The sequence below is a fragment of the Bubalus bubalis genome, chromosome 15, assembly GCF_019923935.1.
Source record: "Bubalus bubalis isolate 160015118507 breed Murrah chromosome 15, NDDB_SH_1, whole genome shotgun sequence".
NCBI lineage: Eukaryota > Metazoa > Chordata > Mammalia > Artiodactyla > Bovidae > Bubalus > Bubalus bubalis.
This window is the reverse complement of record NC_059171.1, coordinates 46,594,580-46,612,077: the sequence shown is the minus strand read 5'-3', so window position 1 is coordinate 46,612,077 and position 17,498 is coordinate 46,594,580. Positions and strand designations below refer to the sequence as shown.

The 17,498-nt window shown below is 41.5% G+C and overlaps 2 long non-coding RNA genes across 2 annotated transcripts in view; both read left to right on the top strand.

Moving 5' to 3' along the window:
* Positions 1-17,498, top strand: part of LOC102393072 — a 139,724-nt gene that overhangs the window by 107,079 nt on the left and 15,147 nt on the right. The window lies entirely within an intron of this gene.
* Positions 10,119-12,775, top strand: LOC123329473. Its single transcript, XR_006544947.2, has 2 exons — positions 10,119-11,574; positions 11,895-12,775. It is a non-coding gene; the product is annotated as an uncharacterized LOC123329473 (long non-coding RNA).

Here is a 17,498-nt window from a genome sequence, read left to right as displayed (position 1 = left end):
ACACATGATGGTAGAATTTTCAAATAACAGTTTCTCCTGATAGTTGATAAGTGGTATCTACCTGGTCTGTTCTACCCAAACAGCATCTCAGAGTCCTTCCCTTCTTCCACCACCTCTTAGCCGCCAGCTACTGCAGTCAAGGCCAGAGAAGCTGCCACTCTAGAATTTCTCTTCCATTATCATAGCCTTAGAAGTTGAGGTTTCTGCCAGTGACCTATTTGAGCCTGATCCAAAAACCCGATGTTGTAACACAACATCAAAGCAGAGAATAAGGATGTCTAATATTTCAGTCTAATTTCAGCATTAATATTCCCCAGCAATAATTAATTGTAGAAATACATATAACCTACAAAAATGCATAGAACATGCTAGAAACACACATGAGAAGTCATATTACCATTTTATGTAGATCTGTGGATGTGGTCACACAATATTCTACAAAGAGGAAGTCTTTCCTTTTATGAAATTACTTTATTACTCCCCATTAAGCTCATTCTAATATGTGGTAGCCTCACCACCACCCTTTCTGCCTGAACTATAACAATACCTGCTTATTGATCCCCCTTGTCTCCATATAATGACACTTTGAGCACCTAACCCCATCGGCATCCATTTGTTTCTTTAAAAATATAAATATGCCCATGTATACATATCTTAAAACGTTTCAATGGAATATGATTGTCTGTAAGATAAAGTTCATATTTTTGAACATGACATGCAAGACCCTTCACTCACGGCCTGCACGTGCTTCTGCAACATTTTCTCCTGTCTCTCTCCTGTGTCAGTTCCTGCCTCCAAGCATTTCCATCCTCTTGTGCTGTGAGTCCCATGGTTTCCATACTTCACACCTGTGCTCTGTTCTTGCATCCTGCTGTCAACTGATGCACGTGGAGAGTCCCATGTGCCCTCCTTCAGTCTCCCTTGGTTTCACCTTCACTTCCAGACAGAGCTAACTTCTTCCCTGTCTCTCTTCCCATATATCGTGGTTTCTACTGAAACATTTCTCATTCCTTTGAATCTGTTGATTAATGTGCCTGTCTCTTCATCAGCTTGGGCAACTTAAGGATGGAGATTTTTCCTCTGTTTGTATGCTCCCAGGGATAGGATAGAAGGGGTGTGAAATGTGTGTTAGATTAAGATTAATCATTGAATGTCTCACAGTCCCAAATCTCTTTAATCCTTGATTATTCCAAATCTACTGAAAATAAAATGCTTTTGAAATATGAATAATCTTAGTGAGTGGCTTTGCATATCCAGCATTCAACAAAGATCTTATTCTAAATACTCAAAGCCAAAAGACATTTTCAGCTGGGCAATGCAAAGATCATATAGCTATTTGGTGGTTGAATGGTCAGTTCAGAAGAACCCTGAACAAGACTTTGACAACAGGGAAAAAATCCTAAATAACTATCATATAACTATATATAGAATTCTGTATAATTACAAAGTATTTATTAGCATATTTGCAAACCACTTTCTTGATTTTCATTTGTTTTCTTGGGCTCCTCAGCTAGTGAACTTGACCTATGAACTGATTTTGAAGAATAGGTTGGAAATGGAGACTTTGCCTTGCACTCTGGCCTCCAGTGAGCACCGGGCAGCATTTTGTGCAGCGTTGTTTTCTAGCCAAGAAGATACGTCCCTGGGGGACCAGTGGACATGGACGGGCGCAGTTTCCAAGCCCCCGCCAGGCCACTGTGTCTCTCAGACTCTTGCACACAGGAGGCTTCTACCAAGGACAAATTGCCTTCCCGGGCTGCTCAGTGTCCTCTGCGCCACCTTGAACATTAAATGGTGCGTTTTCCTCTTTGCTGCTGTGCCTCAGGCCCTAGCATCTCAGTTCAGAGTGTTTTTTTTTGCTTTATTGAGTTGGCCAAAAAGTCCATTTGGGTTCATCTTATGGAAAAACTCAAATGAACTTTTTGGCCAACTCAGTAGTTTCTACTTTCTTAGCATTTGGGTGTTAGTGTCCGAGCATGTGTCACACTTGATTTCATTATCTGAGTGCTGACTTGTTTCCTCCTCTAGACTGTGATCCCCTGTCCTCCTCAAAGCCCCTGATTTCTGTCTAGGTTGTGCCTAAAATAGTGCCGACCACATAGTAGGCACTCACTGAAGTTTCTTGTTGAGAGTAGTAATGGGTAAGGAAGCTTATTTACTTACCTAATATGTAAGTTTCTCTCCCTGTGAATATTAACCAAACATTTTTCCTTTCTTCCTTTACCCCACATTAAGAACCTCCTCATTGCATGCTTTGGAAATGCAATCCTTAGGGGGCAGTTTAACTTGATTACCTTCACAGAGGATCAAGACTCTACTCCTGTTCCCATATTTCAAATGATCATTTTTCTGGATTGTGTGTGAAATGTGCTTTATCTGTGGAGGAATGGATCAGTTATGACCGCAGCTCACATCTGCATCTTGCCTAAGGAAGACCTAGCGCAGTCCGTAAGCTGTGAAATCATTTTAGCCCAAGTGAGTGTCTGGGGGTTCTTTGTTCATGGAGATTGTGTGAAACAGGGCACACATGTTGCAGTGGTAATTGCAGCCCCACTGAGAAAAGGAGTGCTTGAATCGTGTCTTGAAAACTCATTCTTGCACATGTGAGAAAAGACAGGGTAGAAGAGAGAGCAGTCACTTCACAGAGAAGGTGGACCTCTGTTCTCCTGAAACAGTGCGGTATATCTTGTTGTTATCAGTCGCTCAGTCGTATCTGGCTCTTTGAAACCCCATGGACTGCAACATGCCAAGCTTCCCTGTCCTTCACTATCTGCTGGAGTTTGCTCAAACTCATGTCCATTGAGTGGATGAAGCGCACCCACCTCTCTTTAAATTGACCCCAAATAGCAGTTGTATGTGGTCTACTTCCAATCCCAGTGTTCTCCGTGAAAGAGGGACAATGACCATAGGGTTTATTTCAGGGCATTCAGGTCTGATCATGGGCAGAAAGCCTTGTAGGTTCTTTAATGTATGGACGTGGGAAGGCAATGTTGACTTGGCAGTTACTTTTTAGAAGAGACAAGTTGTATTGTGAGCATCCAGATCATCTTAAAAGGAGAGAAAGAATGGGCTTGCCGAAGGGGATGGCATCTGAGTTGAATTCTGAAGCGTGAGAAAGAGCTAGCAGATGAAGATTACAGGGGGAAAGGTATTCTAAACATAGGACACCGTGTGTGCAAATACAAGGAAATGAGAGACCAAGGTGTCCTGCTGAGAAAAGTGGTTCTGAAATAGAAAACTCAAAGCAGTTCAGCAGAACTAGAGAGGATAGGGTGAGGGGGTGGGAGATGAACCTGGAGAGGTGGGCAGAGGCCAGATAAGGAGGGATCTTGTGTAAGTCCCTGAAGACTGTGCAATTTATTTCCTGGTGAAGGAGGAGCCAGTTGAAGATTTCAAGCAGGAAAGTCACAAGGTTAGGTCTTACAGAGATAACTTTGGAAGTAGAGTGAGTGAGCCACACATCTAATTGAAGCAGCGCTTTAGAAGACCTGGGAATGAATGCTATACTTCCAGGTGTATAGAGCCGAGAAAGTGCCTCATGTGTGAGTAAGAGGCACTGGCTGAGATTCATTACAGCCTTCTTTGTAGGAGCAAAGAATCAGAAACAATCAACTCATTTTTAAGAAATTGAATATGTCAAATGATGTAGAGTTATTTGAATACATGTACTAACATAACATACTAACATAATTAAATGGTATGAATTTGATTTTTCTATAGCAGCATAGACTGACCTTAAAATAATGTCACCCTCCCAAAAGTGAAAATTTTAGCATGTGATCATTTATCTAAATTTAAAAAACATAGAACCAAATATGACATATGTGTGTAAGCAAAAATTTTTAATGAACTGGAAGGCTGTACACTGATTCCATGATAATGGCGGAGAAGGAGGGCAGAGAAGGAAATATGATTGAATAAGGGTGATGGATTAAAGAAGCTTTCGCTTTATCTGAAATGCAATAATTTGTTTTTGTTTTTAAAGGATAATATAGGATTATTATTATTTAATTTTCTTAAGGTATAATTAGGGGGAAAAATGAATCTGATAGCAAATATCACACAGTGTTAATAGATATTGATTCTGAGTTGTGAGTTTGTTAAATTATACTTTACATTGTTCTATACTTGAAAAGACAATTCTCTCCTTTTAAGTAGAAAAGAATACTGCACGTGTGTATGTGTGTTTAAGCAGTGGCCTGAGAAGTGTGAGCGCCAATAGTATGATGACTATAAAGCCAAGGAATGTGAAAGTTCAAGAACCGTCAACAGGGTCAAGATGAGAACTGAAAAGAGTTGAATTAATTTGTGATTTAGCAGGTCAATGGTGGCCTTGATGTGAATGATTTCAGCACAGTGATGTTGAGTGGAAGTCTAGGGCAGTTGACAGAGTAAGTGGAAGATAAAGACATGACAACAAATTCCATTTGTTTTCAGAACTTTGACCATAAAAATGAAGAAATAGATGGATTTGTACCTAGAGAGGGATGTTGGTTTAAGAAAAATGGTTGTTATTTTAGAAAAACTTGATATTGTTCATCTGAGACAGGAAGAATATGAGAAGGAGGTGGTTGAAGGTACATCTAAGAGAGGAGATAACTGATGGGGCAGGAGAAAGAAGGAAGGAATAGAATCTACAGTGAAAAGGTGGAACCCTCCCCGGGGAGTGGAAGTTGATGGGTGTAAGCAGAAACTCAGGGCTCTGGGGAGAGAGGGCTGGAATGATTTTGAGGAAGTTCAGATCAACAGCTTCAATTTTTTTTTAATCAAAATGCAAATTATAGTTCTGCCTTTACTGAATATTGCCACTTATATAGAATAAATATTTTAAGATATATACTTTCATGTACATAGGTAACTGTGCAACTATTTTTCTTGTAATTATTAGAAATGATCAAAAGTAGTAAAAATATTATCCTTTGGGCAATGAGATCACTTTTGGTTTCTGCAGGTATAATGAATATTAGAAAGAAAAACAAATTACCAAGTAATGTAGATAGAGATATGGTTTTAAATGAAGCATATGCCCATAGAGCATGGAGGTTAGGTTTACTTTTTACTGATAGATCATGGAGGAAATTACATCAAAGTAATATGTTCTGCCCTGTCCTAAGCACATGAAATACTTCATAGAACTTGATCATGGCAAAACCCTTAAGGGATCTGTTGCCCTCCTCTTCCTTCCCTGCCCTGCTGAATTAATCTTGTATTTCACCTAATTAACTAGGTTGATGGATATTTTAGCATTTTTTTCATGACATTTTCTTTTTAAATAATGCAAACATACTTGTAAATACTGTCTGTTGCTTTTATTCATTCGAGAATACTATTGGGATTTCCCTGGTGGTACAACGGATGAGAATCCGCCTGCCAATGCAGGGGACACGGATTCGATCCCTGGTCTGGGAAGATTCCATATGCCTCTGAGCAACTAGGCCCATGCACACAAATACTGAGCTCACACACCTAGAGCCTGTGGTCTGCAACAAGACAAGCCACTACTATGAGAAGCCTGAGCACTGCAACTAGAGAGAAGCCCCTGCTCACTGCAACTGGAAGAAGCTTGTGTACAGCAATATCAAATGTATAAATATTTTCTATATTTATAAAATATATAAATCAGTAAGATCAATGCCATATTATAAATACAATGCTAATGAGCTCCTGATATCAGTATCTCATTATTGTAACAAATTAATTTTCATAGGATTCCATGATTGGAAGAAATGTTATATGGCTTCTGCTCATCTATTTCAGCTTCCATCCATCGGATTAGAATGAAAACCTGGAGGGATATCAGGACCCCAGTGAGAGAATTAAAAAAAAAAAAACACCAGCAACGTTCTCCTCTTTCTCTGCTGAGGCAGTCATGTGTGACCGATTGTTCACTGATGAATATGCTAAGAGCAGCAGTGAGGGGGTTTTTTTGGTTTTTTGGTTTTTTGGTTTTTTGGTATTCATTCGGCAAGGAGTGACTGAGCATATGTTTATCAAATAAATGCAAAGTTATATAGAAAAGGGTTACCTCCTTTGTCAACCACGAGCTTCCAGTCAAATAAGATACAAAACCCCCCAGAAATCCAGTAAGATGCCCAAATACCCCATACCCAAGGTAAAGCAGAGCTGGTTTTGTAGTCATACAGCAACAGTTACTTGTTTGTGGACATATATGTTGCTATAAAGATGTATACTTGACAGAGAGTACCCCCATTGGGGAATCAGGAAGTCTTTCTAAAATCTCCTTATTTTCCCCTTCTTGGCTGGATTACAAGTAGGTACATGGCCACTGGTTTTACTCTATGTTGAGAGAGGAGGGAGTGTAAATTATGGTTATGTCAGAGCAAAGTGAGTGATAAAGCTTTGCTCATGGGGGGCTGATGTCTGCAGATAAGTGTGGAGTCAGACCCTCCCTGTCCTCTCCATACTCTGACTCATCAGCTGTGCTTATTATATCTGTTCATAGCAGCTTCTTTGTGCTAAATCTGATTGGTTGTATCATATTACTGATATTTTGTGGTGCTGGAGAAGACCCTTGAGAGTCCCTTGGAGAGCAAGGCGATGAAACCAGTCAATCCTAAAGAAAATCAACCCTGAATATTCACTGGAAGGACTGATGCTGAAGCTGAAGCTCCAATACTTTGACGGCCTGATGAGAAGAGCCAACTCATTGGATAAGACCCTGATGCTGGGAAAGACTGATGGCAGGAGAAGAAGTGGGTGACAGAGGATGAGATGGTTAGATAGTATCACTGACTCAATGGACATGAATTTGAGCAAACTCCTGGAGATAGTGGAGGACAGAGGAGTCTGACATGTTGCATTCCATGAGGTGGCAAAGAGTGGGACACGACTGAGCGACTGCACAGCAACATTACCAATTATACTTTTTACTTTCCCTCACAAAACCCTTGCACTCTTCAGAGAATTTCTTCTGGTTGATGTTACCTAGTTTTTCCTGTTTCATGGGTCTCTGAGTAAAAAGAACCATCTTGAATTAACAGATGTCTTGACATACATTATTGGAATCAGATGGAAGATTCTAAGAATTTGAGGATAAACTCAGCAGAGATACCAGAGATTTTTTTTCAGCATAAAGGAAAAGGATAGAGTAGAGAATCTTAGGAGAACCACAGAGCTAGTCTCTTTGTCCTATCAATTTTTGCTAATTTAGGCTATTATTTCAGTTATCTTTCTACTGAAGAGGTGTCTTATTAGTTAATTAGTGAATGATCAAAGCCTTTACAGAGCGTCAAGGTGTTTGGCATGTTATTTTTGTCACTAACCTCATCTAATTTGTATATTCTTGGAAAGCATCCATGTGAAGAATGCTGCATGAACCGTCATGATAATGTTACAGTTGAATGTCAACACTGCTAGGAAATGACTATGCTTTCCATTCATTCTACTGACTGCCTAACAGCAGTTTCAGTTTCCAATTAAAGCTTGTGTGTCGATGTTCTTGAAAAGAAGGGGCAGAGGAGGTGGAACTTATGAGAGCAGCAAAATCCTCACTCGGGGGATGCTTAACACTAACCCAAGTTTTCTTCAGAGAATTAGACCCAAAAACTTAGGTGCAAAAAGGAGAAGTAAATCAGTCAGATTTTCAGTCAAGAAGTTGTGTTGTGGGGTGGTTACCCACAACTCTTTATTTACATCGAACGAACTAAACTTTCAATACATTAATTTCAGCCAAGACCCTTCCTAAATTGTTCTTCTAGATGAATTGCACTGTTTTAAGCAGATCAATCAGTTTGGAGAAGCAGAAGTTGAATGCAACTTTTTGTTTGGAAAGAATTTTCATCCTTTATTATTATACAGAGAAGGTATGGGTAAATTGCTTATTTAAATTTTTTTCTGATTTAGAATATTTGACACAAAAGTATTTTATAATTTTTATACATAATTAAAGTTAAAATGTTTGTTAATGAAAGGCTAATTAGTTAATGTAGAGGTGTACTTGAATTTCTAAGTCACTTCTTGGGAGGGAAGGAGTAAAGGTTGCAAAGCCAAGAGCTACTGTGCACAAAAGCACCATCTAGTGGCCAGAGTGAATAACTATGTGCACACAATTCTTAAGAATAAAAAAGAGAACCCATAAAAGCACCCATTACAGGGACTGGTTTCCATGTGCTCATTTTTTAATCAGCCTCAGTGTTATTATCAGGCTTCCCTGGTGGCTCAGTCGGTAAAGAATCCACAGTGCGGGAGACCTGGGTGTGATTCCTGGGTTGGGAAGATGTCTTGGAGAAGGGAATGGCTACCTACTCTAGTATTCTGGCCTGGAGAATCCCATGTCCATGGGGTCACAGAGTCGGACAACTGAGCGACTTTCACTTTCAATGAAGAATATCTAGTCAGTAATTAGTTCCAAGACAGACTTTCATCTTCTTTCAGTAAATTCTTAGGTTTTAATGCATTTTTCCCCTTTTCAATATTAACTATTTCAAAATGACCTGACAATCACATTAACTTGTAAATGACTGAAAATTGCTCTAAACTGTTCACCTCCCAGGATATACTCAAATTTTGAAAGACAATATTCTACTAACAATAGAGGTATCTATTGGATGTTACCTAGATTATTGTGCTGATCATGTCATGATATATGGGCTTTCCCAGGTGGTGCCGTGGTAAAGAATCCACCAGCCAATGCAAGAGAAGCAAGACACACAGGTTCAACCCCTGGGTGGAGAAGATCCCATGGAGGAGGAAATGGCAACCCACTCCAATAGTCTTGCCTGGAAAATTCCTTGGACAGAGGAGCCTGGCAGGCTACTGTCCATGGGGTGGCAGAGTCAGACGCAACTGAGCATGCACACACGCGTGTCATGATATATACATATATCAAAATCATTATGTGGTACACTTAAAACTAATATGGCATTTATATCTCAATTTTTTAAATGAGGTTTTATGGGTTCGTAGGTCCATAACTATTTTTGATAAAGGAAAACTCCATAACCATTTAAAATAACTGACCAACTATCTATTGTTGTGTGTTGTAGTTGCCAAGTTGTGCCTGACTCTTTTGAGACCCCATGAACTGTAGCCCACCAGGCTTCTCTATCCATGGGGTTTCCTAGGCCAGAATAGTGGAGTAGGTTGCCATTTCTAATTCAGAGGATGTCCTCGACCCAGGGATCAAACCCACCTCTCCTGCACTGGCGGTGGATTCTGTACCACTGAGCCGCCTGGAAAGCCCTGACTAACTACTAATAGCATAAAATCTCCCCTGATTTGATGGCATAGCCGTTAGAAAACCACTTGGAAACATCATCCAGGCGTTAAAATTTGTGGCTTTTAGTACTTTTCTATTGCTTAGGAGGGCAATACACTTAAAGCAAAATGCTACAAAATTAAGTTGATATATGCTGATCACCACAATTTTTTGTTGTTTCTTTATATCCAAAATAAATTTTACTACAACTTAAAAGCTAGCAAATTCCTCTTATGAAGAAGAAACAGATTTCCTGAGAATATATCCAAAGAAGTTTATTACAATTTTTTTTCAAACCTGGATTTTCAGTTCCTGTCTGCTGTACAACCTGCCCATTTGGCATATTTCCACATGCCTCTCGGGGTAAGGAAGTGTCATTTTTATCATTTTTATTTTAGCCACCTACTTGTTAAGAAAATAGTATACACAAACTAAATGTTAAACAACAGTGGAATGATTAATAAAATACAGCCCATCTCTATGGTGTAGTAACATATAGACAGCAAAAACAAATTGTTTAAGAATATTTATTGATACAGAAAAATGTTTCTAATTCAGTTGGATGAGATTTTCTTAACCTTCATAACTGTATTTTTTGTTTGCTCTCAAGTTTGAAAAAATAAAATAATTTTTTTGTGTCTCTGGGAATAATACTGTAATGACATCATTATTAATCATAGTTTTCTGTGGAAATAGGGGATGCATTTTAATTTCCTATTTACCCTCACCTATATTTTTCAAATCTCAGCTACTGTTTTTTAGCGGATTGCTTAGTGTATGCTGTGCTTAGTCACTCAGTCATGTCCAACTCTTTGCAACCCCATGGACTGTAACCCGCCAGGCTCCTCTGTTCATGGAGATTCTCCAGGCAAGAGTACTGGAATGGGTTGCCATGCCTTCCTCCAGGGGATCTTCCCAACCCAGGGATTGAACCCAGGTCTTCTGAATTACAGGCAGATTCTTAACCTTCTGAGCCACCAGGGAAGCCCCCAGATTGCATTAATATCCTTAATTATTCACCTGTCTCTATATTCTTACACTACAAGATCACCTAACACAAAGTATTTTTTTTAACCACCCCTTATATTTGGGTTCACCCAGTGACTTGCTTTGATCAACAGGATGTTAAGAAGCACCCATGAGCCAAGGCCTGAAAAGTGGTTTTGTCTGCCCTCTTGCACCTCTGCCTTGGAACTGTTTATACTTAGAATAAGAGGTACTGAGTCTCTTAGTTCTTATCAGCAGGCTATGTGCGTGCATGTCTGGCTTGTTGCGATTCCGTGGACTGGAGACTGCCAGGCTCCTCGGTCCATGGGATTCTCCAGGCAAGAATACTGGAGAGGGTTGCCATGCCCTCCTCCAGAGGATCCTCCTGACCCAGGGGTCAAACCCTCCTATCTTATGTCTCTTGTATTGGCAGGCGGGTTCTTTACCACTAGATCCACCTGGGAAGCCCCATCAGCAGGCTGAAGCTGTTAATTCCAGGAATAGAGCAGCACTTCCTCCTGCTTGAAATACATAACTCACAGGAGTGCAGCTCACGCACACTGCCACTCATCTGCCCAGTCAGCCACTTGGTTTGACTCACAGGCTTGGACTTGACTTTCATTCCTACCACTGCAGCCACTGATGATAATGTAACTAATAAAATACTCCTGGAGTGTCTACTCTACACCAGGTGTTTCCTTGCTTATTGTCACATAAATGTCACTACAGGACAAAGCCTTATTAGTCCATTTGCCAGATGAGAACTCCCTGGCTTGGACCATCTCTCCCAGCCAAGGTCAGAGTTTTAGTATTTCTTTCCTGACCTTGTGCTCCTTTGAGGCAAGCCAGGGTCCTTTATAGCCACACCCACCCAGGTAGCCACACTCACCCTGCCAGAGAAGGTGTGGACAGAAAGTGATTTTCCAGAACCTGTTACAGGTTCACAGCAATGATACAGGAATATTCTGTTGACAACAGCATGCAGACTCTTTCTTTCTTTCTTTCTTTTTAATTATTTATTTGGCTGCACTGGATCTTAGTTGCAGCATGTGGAATCTAGTTACCTAAACAGGGATGGAACCCAGGCCTCCTGCACTGGGAGTTTGGAGTCTTAGCCACTGGAGGACCAGCAGGGAAGTCCCAGACTACTTCTTCAAAGTAAAATAAGATTGAATTTCCCTACTGGGTGGGCAAGAGGTCTCCCACTTTGGTGGCCTTTGGTTCCCTGCCTCAATTAACCTAGGACTCCTGTGATGGGCCCTTCCTTTCAGCTTTTACTCCGTACTGCCTCCCTTCTCCCCGGGAGCTCACCTTTGTGGTTGGTCCCCACTTCAGAGGACAGTGGCAGAGGCTGTAGAACAGACGGACTGGTCAGTATGAACTTGCCATGTTGTAGGTCAAATGTGGGCATGTTTGCATGCTTTCCCCTCACATGTCACACTTACAAACCAAGAAGAGTGTCCTGGGGGTTTCTGTTGCATGTACATTTCGTCGGAACTGAGTTTAAAGATTTAATTTTTGAATAAACCCAATGAGAAACTTTTTATCACTGAGGTTTCTGTTTATAATACAAGCAAGTAGCTGTAGCTGATGTCTGTTTAGTACACGTGGATCATTTTTTGCTACAGTCAAGCAGAGCAGTGTCTGTTTGGCAGAGTTACCTATAAACTGTCATTTTGTTCTTGTTCAGGTGCTCAGTCGTGTCCGACTCTTTGTGACCCCATGGACTGCAGCACACCAGGCTTTCCTGTCCTTCACCATCTCCCGGAATTTGCTCAAACTCATGTCCATTGAGTCAGTGATGCCATCCAACCATCTCGCCCTCTGTTGTCTGCTTCCCCTCCTGTCATACAGCATGTTAAACTTGATTGCACACCACACTGAAACATCAATAAGAGAAGTAATATTAAGCAAACCCAGAGATACTAAGTCCGAAAAAAACATTTGACTTGTTCATTTGAAAACAAAGTAGAACTGTTTCTCAAAAAGGGCTGAGTCTATTTATTGATACTTTAGGAGTTCTCAATCCTGAGGAATTAATATTCTGAGTGATAGAAAATAGAATTTAGCCTTTCAGGGAAAAAAAAAATAGTTCTTCGAAGTAACTCATCCTCCTGAAATGTTGCTTAGCCTCTGATTCCAAGCCAGCCCCTATACTGCTCCTGTCTGATTCTAACTTGCAGCCTTTCAAAAGGCCCCTTTCCTTGTTGTTCAAATCACACGTCCTAAAATCCTGCAGCTGTTCACTCAAGATTGCCGGCAAGATAACAGCTATAAAATTCCAACTGTAAGATGCAAATGTTTGCACATTTTCTCCATTTTAACCTAGCAAAAATATTCTGCTTCCTTCCCTGCTTCCCAGGAGCCACTCGCTGAGGTTTTATGACTCTTCACAAGGAAAGGAGAAGACCCTGCAGACCAGTTATGCTCTAAGACCCTGTGTCTCCATTTCTCTAGAACCTGAGATTGGCCCGGGAGTGACTCAGCTTAGAAATGCTGTGTTTGTTTCAAAGGACAGCAGACACAGCAAGGGCCATCTTTGAAGTAAGGGGGTGCAGACCACCCTTTTGCTCCCTCCAGTGAACAAAAGCCCAGCCTTTCTAGTTCTAACGGTTTGGACTAATACAGTGTGAAAAACTAAATATAGAATACTTTTGTTAAAATCAGATTAGACTAATTCTATATGAAGTGCTTTAATGAAAAATGTTTAATGGTTGAAATACTATAACTCTGGCGTTAAAATGCAGGTGCAAGAAGGATATTCTACACTCCCCAGAGGGCAAACCAGTACATACTGTGAAATATCAATTAAAGTTTATAGTTGCCTGGGTTGGCTTAATGTCTTTTTCATGGGAAATTTTCATTCTCTTATGAAATAATCATTTGGAGTTAAAATATGTGCTGAATTAGGTGGGCATTCCAAGTTATTAAGAAATGGATTTATTTTACAAGCAAGCTGGAAGCATTCTTTGCTGTTTTTATGAGGTCATCGACATGACTTTTAAATGGGGCTCCAGGCCAACTCTGATTCTCACATCAGTTCATTAATTCACACAGCTGTCTCTGAAAACTACAAGAATAATATATACTGCAGACAGAGGGCTAGAGAAGGGAGGTGGGGTGAGATTTCAAGGCTGTATTTCAGTCGGGAGATCCTGCTGACATCATAAACTATGAGAAGACAGCTTAAGCTGTTTGGGGAACAGCAGTAGCCCCCTTGATGGAAATATGGTTGGTCTAATTGATTCTTTTTCTTTTCAGAATATACAGAGTGGGGATACCCAGTCGTTTTTATTCTGAGCAAAGTCAACATGAAAGGCAGGCACTGCAGGAATGCATTAGCAGGGGAAACCCAAGCAGTGACCTAAGGTGTGGGGATGGATTTGATTGTGTTAATGACGTCTGAGCAGTCGTGCTGACACATGAAGGGCACTGGCAGAGTTTATTGCACCATGATTTTGTTTTATAGGTGATTGTGAACCCACTGTGTCTACAAAGAGATTTTCCAAATGAGATGTGACAAGGATGATAGGATTGTCCTATGAGTGAGCGTCTAGAAGAACCAAATCCTCTGATGAAGGCCCCTCACCCTGTCTCTATGCTTCCAGATTTATAGCAAACACAGGATGTGAAATAACCTTCGATGGGACTTCTGACAGCTTTTCCCACTTGGTCCGAAAGAGGCATTGCTCAGAGCTACGTGAAAACCTCTTTCTGCTCTGAACCCACGTTCAGAAGGGTTTGATACCAAACCAAATTTGGAGGCTCAACCTGTGCAAAACTAATGTTTATGAGAATGTCCTGGTTTCTGAGGCCTCCTTCAGCCTTAATAGGATATTTTTTTGAAAGGCAATCTGCAGTTTCATATCCTTGAAATTCCAAATTTGTTGTGGTTGCCATGGAAAGGTGAGCTAAGTCTCTTTGAGAATAATTTCACTTCTGCAAATAAATCCAGCCAAGTTTTTAATGTCTTTGGATGGGGGGAAAATTGTATGAAATGTGACATTTTAAGTGTGCTCTTCAGTGACTCTCCATTAAAACCTTGACACCTGGGCACATGTGGATGTTGGAGGTTTTGGGGCCCTTATCTCATCTGTGTACACAAGTGTCTTTCTGTACACGTGAACTGAAGCTTTGCCTGAAAAACAGATGTGTCCTGAAAGAGTAAGAGACTGTTAATGCATAAGAAAGAGTGGGAACATTCAGAATTACTGAAGAGATCAGGGTTGATCTCCATCTCCTCTGCATTTCCTTGGTATACATGCTTTTTCATTCCCTTCCTTATACTTGATTATTCTGTGGACAAATGCTGTGGACTTTTCTCTTGGAATATTGAAGACACATAAGAGCCTGACATGTTTATTGGGTGTTGTCTTAGTCCTTTCAGGCTGCTACAACAAACTACCATATATTAGGTGGCTTATAAACAAGAGACGTTTAGTTATTTCTCACATTTTGGAGGCCAGAAGTCCAAAATGGTACCAACCAGTTCTGTCTGGTGTGAGTCCACTTTCTCATACAAGATCTTCTTGCTGTAACCTCACAGGGCAGTAAAGGCAAGAGGGCTCTTTCTGGGGTCTGTTTTATAAGGGCATGAATCACATTCATGAGGACCCCCCCCCTTATGACTTAATCACCTCCAAAAGGCCCTATCTCCTAATACTCTCATGTTGGGGATTAGGATTTCAACATATTAATTGAGGAGAGGGACAGAAGCAGTAGATTTCTTGCATCCCACCCCGGTTCCCCCAAATTCATGCTCTTCTCACATGTCAATTCAAAAGTCTAAGTCCAAAGAGGAAAAAAAAAGTGAAAATGCTAGTCACTCAGTTGTATCCAACTCTTTTGTGTCCCCATGGACTATAGCCCACCAGGATCCTCTGTCCATGGGATTCTCCAGGCAAGAATACTGGAGTGGGTAGCCATTCCCTGCTCTAGGGGATCGTCCCAACCCAGCAATCGAACCCCAGTCTCCTGTATTGCAGGCAGATTCTTTATGGTCTGAACCAGTCCCATCTAGATATCATCTGAATCAGATATGGGTGAGACTCAAGAATGACTCATCATAAGGAAAATTCCTCTCCCGTGTGAACCTGTGAAATCAAACAAGTTATATGCTTCCAAAATACAGTGGTGTGACAGACACACATAGACATTCCCATCTGCAAAGAGAAAAATAGGAAAAAAGAAAAGAGTAACAGATCCCCCACAACAAGTCCAGAATGTTAAGGCTCAAGAATAATCTTTGACAGCTCTTCCCTCCTGTCCCTGGGACTGAGTTTCCACTTTCCAGACACACTGGAAGGGGTCGGACCCCCTGGGCTCTGTTGGGCACAGCCCACACTGCAGCTCTGCAGGACTGGAACTGTCTCTGCCAGTCTGGAGTTGTGACGCAGCTCAGCCCACATGGTTCCACTAGGTCCTGCCCCCAAGGTCACCCTCTGCCTGGGTCTTGGGGGCTCAGAAGCTCCATCCTTGGAAATCTCGGTGGAAGGACCTGTGTCCTCACAGCTTTATGGCTATCTTCACAGGGGCCCGCCACATGCTTCAAGGGCTGCCCAGGAACATGGGGACGTGTGGGAAGCAGAGACTATGATGTGAGGCTGTGTGGCACAGTGGGCAGCAGTGGCTCCTTTGAAATTGTTCCACTTCACAGACCCTGGCACTCTGGCCTGTGCTGAAAGGGGTGACCCTGATGCTCCCTGAAATGCTCGCAGGGCCATTCTCCCATTGTCCTGCTAGGTCCTGCCTTTTGTGTAGGTGACTGACTAGCGTCCTCATTGCCTTGATGAATAGCCCTGGACTTCTGGCCTGCTCTATCCTTTATACTACCCTGAGTACATTTGACCACATGTTTCATGTTCTCTCCCAAATAGGCTTTCTGATTTTTAATACACGAACAGACTGAGAATTTTTTCAAAATTTTAAATTCCCCTTCTCTTCCCATTAACAATTCCATCTTTAAGCCATTTCTCTCTTCTCACTTCACTGAAAGCAGTTAGCAGAAGCCAACCCACACCTTCCACACAGGGCCTAGAAATTTCCTCAGCCAAATATCCAGTTTCATCACTCACAGCTTCCACCTTCTACAGAATCCGAGAACACAAGCATAATTCAGCCACGTTCTTTGCCACTTTATAATGAGGATGGCCTTTCCTCCGTTGTCCAATAATGCATCCCTCGTTTCCACCTGGACCCCATCACAGTGATCTTCACTGTCCGTACGCCTACCAAAAATCCATTAAGATTACTTAGGTATTCTCTAAGATTCTCTACAGCCTTCCTCTTTTATTTCTGGGCTCTCAGTGTACATATGCCTACCAGAAAATCTGTTCAGAACTGGGTTTGCTCTAAGAAAACCGGGGCTTTCTCTACAGCTCTCCTCTTCTCTCTCTTGAATTTTCACCAACTTTCCCTTAGTGGTCCATTCATGGCAGTGTAGGGTTTTTCCTGCATGCACCTCAAAATGCCTCCAGCCTCTACTCATTACCCGGGTCTAATGCTGCTTCCACACTTGTGGGTGTTAGTTACAGGACCACCCCAACATCCCAGTACCAATATTATTATGTCTTAGTCCATTCAGGCTGCTGTAACAAAATACCATAAACTGGGTGACTTATAAATAAATGCTGTTTCTCATGGTTTTGGAGGCTGGAAAGTCCGAGACTCAAGCACCCAGCAGATGTGGTATCTGTGGTGTGCCCTTTTCCTGTTCTTAGAGGGCTGGCTTCTCACTGAGTCCTCACATGGTGGAAGGGGTGAGAGATCTCTCTGGGATCTCTTTTACAAGGGCACTAATCCCATTCATGAAGGCTCCACCCTCATGGCCTGGTACCTCCCAAAGGTCCCACCTACAAATACTACTGGGGATTAGGATTTCAACATACGATTGAGGGAACACAAACATCTATAGCTGGAACCCCAACAAACAGGTGGCAATCCTCAAGCCTCACCTGAGAGACTTTCAAGTTGGCAGCCAAGACTCTGCACCCACTGTTCTGGCCTTGTCACACCTCCACAGCCTCCTCCACTGCTCTGATCCATAACACAGCAGGTCAGTTGGGAGCACTTCCTCACCAAGAAAAAGTTGAGGACTCCTCATGGAAAACAGCTGAAACCTCAAGATGGCAGCTCTACGCTTTAAGGAGCTTGCGTTGAGAAACCTAGGTTTAATTAACTATGTTAAAATTCACCTTAAAATGTTCTGTGTTATAGTTCCACATGTAAAGGAAGTGTAAGTATAGCTAATAATGGATTTTCATTTATTAAAAGAGAATGATTCTTAATTTTGCAT